The following is a 7,107-nucleotide window of genomic DNA, read 5'->3' on the forward strand; positions in this document are numbered from 1 at the left end:
AATGTGACAGGCTCCTAAACCATTGAAATGTTTTTGAAAATATAAATTTTAGCTTTATTAAGCCTCGTATCGTAAGTGATGCAACATTGTCCAAAACAATACATTTTAATGTAAACTGTTTAAATTAATATTCTCAATATTGTTAGAGCTAAATAGAAGCAATTTTGTAAAACTATAAATACTGACTTGATACTGGACATTTTTGAGACCAACGTCTGTAGAATCCCTAGAAGCAGTTTATGGTCTGTGTGAGCGGGGGTGGGGTGGGAGCCCTGTTTCTCGAGCTAGGTCGTCACTGTTGGCCCAGTGCAGGGTTGGTATACTCCATCACCCAGTCATCAGGATTCCCTGTTAGAGCAGGTAATTGCAGCACGGTGGGTTCCGGACCCCTGGTGGGGCCTAGCAAACAAACAGACCCTAGCCCGAGCCTCAAGGCTGAGGCCAATAACAGTTGGGAGTTCTGGCCCTCTGGGCAGGGAGGAATAATGATCAACCTGTAGCCCTGGGTGGGGCGAGGCAAACAAATAGTCTGTGGCCCCTGAGCCTATTGGCCTGTAGGGAGTAGTAGGGGAACCCAGCCCTGCCCGCGCCACCAGGTTCTGACCCGACCCAGGGCCCTATGAAGACTTCCACGTTAAGGGTTAAGGTATTGGCTTCTACTACATCCCCTGGGTCAGTTCCTACCACAAATTGCGTCTGAGACATCTCCTCAGCTGGAGGAGACCTGGTGTCCCCATCAATCTCCACAGCGTAGTCGGGGTCCATGGGCTATGCCGCCTGGAACATCACAGGCACCTCTGCAGGAGCCTGCAGTACACATTATTCCTCCTCCTCAGCCAGCCTGACTGAGCTGGGTTGCCTCCTTTTATCCGGCTCTTCCACCTGAAGCATGAGCAGCAGGGGAAAGGGGGCGTGGCTTCCTAGGCCCACAGTGATTAATTTGTCCCTGTTGGTCCCTGTCTGTTATGCAGTAAACTAGATTACATGATTATAATGGTCCCTTCTTCTCTTAAAATGTGTAATAGACCTTAATATCCTTTTTGGGTAATGTGTTAACCAAGTGTTCATTAAAAATGTTACATATATAAATAATAATAATTTCTCTAACCTAGGAGTCTTTGGCAAGAAACCACAAATTAGGAGGGACAGAACCACAATTTTTATCACTAACAGTCTGAAAATAAAATTTTGGCTTGGTATTAAAGAACATTTTAAGTATGTCATGTATACGTTTTTTAAAAATTCACATCCAAAATATTAATGGAGAGCGGCGCTCCATGAGGTGGTATATCAGGCGCCGACAGCCCTGTGCCCTCTCAGTTCTTTCTTATCGCCTGTAACGGTTGATTGGAACGCCTCGTCTTGCTTAGCAAGAGCAGTAATGGTTATCCATTGACTGGTTTCATTGTTTTTGTACATTGTTTCATAGATAGTTAGCTGATAGTGTTAGTTAGTCAATAGAGTCCCATTTGGGACTTTGCTCTGAGCAGCACATGCCCCGCTCCCCCGGCTTCAGGCCATGTGCATCATGCAGCAGGCTGATGCCTATCAGCAATCTGTACGATAGCTGTTTTAAGTGTCTGGGGGAAGACCATTGCAAAGACAAGTACCGCATCTGTAATACATTTTTCCCATGGACCCAAAAAGAGCGGGATATCTGCTTGAGGATGTTATTGATGGAGGCTGCTCTTCGTCCAGCCTTGGAATGCTCCACCGTGGTACCCATGCCCAGCAGTTCGGCCTCAGTGCGCAATGCACTGCCGGTGCCAGACTCGGCCCGGCATGGTTCCATTTCGCCTGTGCCTAAGAAGAGGCTGATGAAAAGAAGCCCTTGGGCATCGACGACAAGTGGGACCTCAGGTAAAGGACCTGTGTCAGGCCTTATGTCCACTACAGGGTTCATGGGGGTATCGCAGAGGTCGGACCCACCAGCCCCGCAGCGGCAGGGGCTCTCAGCTAGTGATGGGGCCTTCAGCGCTTGAAGCAGTCCTGGCAGCCAAGGAGCAAGGCCAACCGGCTCCAGAAGTGCCATGCCAGGTGACTGATAGGGCTCTGCTTGCGGCACCAAACGGGAAAGCCACCAGGGTGCTGCAGCAAAGAGTGGCGGAACACCCCAGATCATCGGATTGCAGGCGCAAGTCCGTGTTGCTCCAACCTCGGGACCAGGCACCGCAGACTAGCCCGTCAGCCAGAAGACCTAGATCTGCATTGAGATCCCCGCCTACTAGGCAAGGGACTCCAGATTCACAGTGCCGCTCCCCATGCCGCTGGTACTGACGACTGTCTGGCCATAGGTCACCTAGACACACCCAGAAGGTCTCATCATTGTCGGGCTCTGTCCTGGAGGGCTCGTTCAGGATCTCAGTGTCCTTCGCGCTCACCCTGGTACTGTTCCTCCGGCAGGCAACTCTACTTCCCATCCCCTAATTGATCGCCTACCAGGGTCAGTAGGCAGACTCAAGCCTCAACGGCCCCACCGTGGTCACTGGAGGGACAGTGATCAGGGTCGGACAGCGACTTTAGCCTGTCGCCGAGACGGACGGACTCCCTTCTGACGTGGGACTCCGGCCATGGTGCTGACGCAGCAGGGGCTGTGGGCCCCCCCAGTGGCCATACTGGAACTTGGTGGCGAGCCGGTGGTTCCAGTCCAGTACTCCCACCCCTCACTGGCTGCATTGGACAAACCAGTAGAAGTACCAATGGTACCGCAAATCGGAACACAGCACCACGACGGAAGCAGAGCCCGCACACCATACCCCCGCACTGAGGTAGCCTTCCCCCGACAAGGGAGGGGATGACACCATCCCTCGGGTGGTACAATCGTCCTCGTTGTCCCCAGACAAGGCAGTGCCCAGACTCTCCCACACCAGCAGTCCCCCAGACGATTTTAAGGAGCACCAGGCCCTCCTTAAACAGGAGACTGAAAAGCTTGGCCTGCAGATTGAGCAGGAGGCAGATGACCTCTTCAATGTCATCTTGGCCACCACACCGGCAAAAATTGCCTTGTTCGTCCACCCAGGGGTGCTCAAAATAGCCAAATCGGTGGGTCAAAGCCCCTCATCTATACCACCAACGTCCAAGAAAGCAGAAAAGAAATATGTCCCTGCAAAGGGCTTCAAGTATCTGTATACTCATCCCCCCCCACAGCATCACTGGTCGTGTCCACGGTGAACGAAAGGGGCAGGCAGGGCCACCCCAGCGAATGCCAAAAAATAAGGAGGTCAAGAGACTATTTATTCAGCAGGAAGGTTTATTTGATGGACAGCTTACAGTTTAGGGTCTCTTAACCACCAGGCTGGGATGTTATAACTGTAACCCGTGGAACTCCCTTAATAAGTTCACAGAAGCCCTCCCACAGGAGCATACCCAAGAGTTTGCCACGTTGGTGAGCGAAGGAATGGCGGTGGCCCAGGGAATCCTCCAGAGGGCCTGGGATGCAGTGGACTCAGCTGCCAGGGCGGTTGCGTTGGCTACAAGATGCAGCTCCTGGTTGCAAGCTTCTGGGCTGCCCCAGGAGATGCAGGCCACTAGCCAGGACCTGCCATTCGAAAGTTTGGGGCTCTTTTCTTAGCTGACTGTAGGCTCCCTGAGCTCAAGGACTCAAGAGCCACCCTCCGCTCCCTGGGTTTGCACACCCCTCAGCAGCCCAGGAAACTGTTCCGTCCTCTACCTACTCTGATGCAGTCTAGGTCCTGGGGGGCTCCCAGGTCTGTCTCCTACAGAAGGAAGGACAAGGACAAAGGGCCTAAGAGATGCTACCCATCCTCTTCCCACCCGGCTGCCCAACCTGACCCTCCCAGAAGTTAGGGAGGGCAGAAGCAGTCATTTTGAGGGTGTGCTCAAGGACGTCGCCCCAGCCAATGTACTGGATCCAACCCTCCCTTTCCTCAGCACCGTGTCACCTCGGACCAGTGGGTGCAAGACACACTTTCTTCAGGCTACACCCTGCAGTTTATAGCCGATTGTTCCTCCCACCCCGCTTCCCCATCCTTCTTCAGGGACCCTTCTCATGAGCAACTCCTCGTTCAGGAGGTTGAAAGCCTCCTGCTCCTGGGGGCAGTGGAAAAGGTTCATCGGAACATGAAGGCAGAGAATTCTACTCCCACTACTTCCTAATTCTGAAGGCAAAACAGGACCTCAGACCCATCCTAGACCTGTGGGGCCTCAACAAGTCTCTCAAGAAGTTGAAGTTTTGCATGGTCTCCTTGGCTTCCATCATCCCCTCCCTGGATCCAGGAGACTGGTACGCCACCATCGATATAAAGGAAGCTTACTTCCATATTTTCATCTTCCTGGGGCTCCGGCACTTCCTCTGCTACATGTTGGGTCAGTGCCATTTTCAGTTTACAGCAATGTCCTTTGGTCTCTTGTTGGCCCTGAGAGTGTTCACAAAGTGTATAGAGCCAGAGGCCGCTTACCTGAGATGACTGGTTGACTCAAATATACCGGTACCTTGATGACTGATTGATAAGGGATCAGTCTTCGGAGCAGGTGCGGAGACATCTCGACCTGATATGTTCCACCTGTTGCAACCTGCGGTTGATAATGAGAAAAACTCAACCTTGACACCAGCACAATGCATAGAATTAAATCGGAACGGTCCTCAACTCTATTCGGGCCAGGGCCTTCCTCCCGAAGACTCGGTTCCAGACCATGGCGAACCTCATCACGGGCTGCAGGCCCGCCCACTCACCACTGCCCACGCATGCCTGAAGCTGTTGGGCCACATGGTAGCATGTACTTATGTGGTCGGGCACACACGGCTCTGCCTCAGACCTCTTCAGATGTGACTGGCATCGGTCTATGTCCCCAACTGGCACAGCCTGGACCGAGCGGTCAGGATCTCGGACAGCGTACTGGTCGTCCCTCCTCTGGCTGTAGGATCCCAAGTCGGTGTTGGAAGGAGTTCCCTTTGCAGCCCCAGCCCTGTCAGTGACCCTTGTCTCTGATGCCTCAGACCTGGGCAGGGGAGCCCACCTTGGCATCTCAGCACTCAAGGTTGCTAGTCCAGTCATGATAATTCCCTGCATATCAATGTCAGGGAGCTCAGGCCAGTTCGGCTAGCCTACCAAGCCTTTCTACCTCATATACAAGGCAGGGTAGTCAAGGTCCTGATGGACAACACGACTACGGTCTTCTATATCAACAGGCAGGGCAGAGCCAGGCCATTTGCCCTCTGCCAGAAAGCCCTCTGGCTCGGGGACTTCGGTCTCCAGCACAGCATCCATCCCGTAGCCGCTCATCTTCCAGGGACTTAAAACACTTTGGCAGATTGCCTCAGCGGGATGTTCTCATCTCGCCACGAGTGGTCCCTTCATCTGGAGGTGGCCAGTTCCATCTTCTGCAGGTAGGAAACTCCCCGGGGGGACCTGTTTGTGTCCTGGCAGTACAGGAAATGCCACATCTTCTGATTAATTGGGGGCATGGACAGAGGAGCCCTATCCGACGCCTTTCTGCTCCCATGATCGGGGATCTGATGTACGCCTTCCCTCCGGTGCCATTACTACCCAGGGACCTCATGAAAATCAAACAGGACAGGGTGAAGGTCATCCTCCTACCACCAGTGTGGCCATGCCAACACTGGTTCAGCACTCTGATGGACCTCTTGGTGGCGACCCCATTCCAGCTACCACTCTGGTCGGACCTCGTCCCAGAACCATGGCTGTCTTTTGCATCCCAGCCTGGTGGCATTACATCTGACAGCCTGGCTGCTCCATGGCAGGAGCAGCAGCGCTCGGCTGAGGTTCAGCACATTCTCCTGGGAAGTAGGAAGCCCTCCAGCAGAGTGACTTACCTAGCCAAGTTGAAACGGTTCACCGGCTGGATTTCAGACAAAGGTGTTTCTCCTAAGTGGGCTTTGCTGGAGCTTATTATGGACTATACCTCCTGCAACTCAAGCTTCAGGGCTTGTCTCTCTCATCGATCAAGGTCCATCTAGCGGCCACCTCAGCCTTCTACCTGCCGTTCAAGGGCAGGTCGGTTTTTGCTCAGGATATCACAGCCAGATTCCTAAAGGGCCTGGAGCGCCTTTACCCACACACCAGGGACCCCGTCCGTCTGTGGGACTTGAATCTGGTGCTGTCTCAGCTCGTGGCTCCTCCTTTCAAGCTGCTGGTTTCCTGCTCCCTCCTTCTCTTCTCCTGGAAGGTTGTGTTCCTGGTTGCGGTGACATCTTGGTATCTGAGATTCAGGCGCTCACCTTGGAGCCGCCACACATGGTCTTTTACAAGGATAAGGTCCAACTAAGGCCGCACCCAGCTTTTCTTCCAAGGTAGTCTCTCAGTTTCATTCAAGCCAGGTCATTTACCTACCAGTCTTCTATCTGAAGCCACATAGATCGGAGGAGGAGTGTAGGCTACATGCCCTGGATGTCAAAAGGGCTCTGGCCTTCTAGATTGACAGGACTATGCTGTTCCTGTAGTTGACGCAATTATTCGTTGCTGTGGCCGACAGAATGAAAGGTCGCCCTGTATCCATTCAAAGAATTTCTTCTTGGATCACTGCCTCCGTTCGCTTCTGCTACAACCAAGCGAAGGTGCCCCCCCAGCGATTGTCACTGCCCACTCTACCAGGGCGCAGGCCTCTTCGGCAGCCTTTCTGGCCCATGTGCCTATTCAGGACATCTGTAGAGCAGATGGTCATCTGTCCACACTTTTACATCCCACTATGCACCGACGAAGCAGGCCCAGGACGATGCTGGCTTTGGTAGGGCAGTACTGCTAGCTGCTAAGCTGTGAACTCCAAGCCTTCCTCCGTGGATATTGCTTGTGAGGCACCTAAAATGGAACTGACATGAGCAAGCACTTGAAGAAAAAACAGTTACCTACTTTTTCCTTACTTGTTGTTCTTCGAGATGTGTTACTCATGTCCATTCCATTACCTGCCCTCCTACCCCTATGTCGGAGCTGCCAGCAAGAAGGAACTGAGAGGGCATAGGGTTGGCGGCGCCTGATATACTGCCATGTGGGAGCACCTCAGCCAGACCTACAGAAACCGCTAAGGCAGAAATCTTCGACAACTGTGCACGTGGGTGAGCACACACCTAAAACGGAATGGACATGAGCAACACATTTAGAAGAACAGCAATTACGAAAGGGTAGATAATAG

This window comes from Lepidochelys olivacea, assembly GCF_965140295.1.
Source record: "Lepidochelys olivacea isolate rLepOli2 genome assembly, chromosome: 1".
In the NCBI taxonomy this organism is placed as follows: domain Eukaryota; kingdom Metazoa; phylum Chordata; order Testudines; family Cheloniidae; genus Lepidochelys; species Lepidochelys olivacea.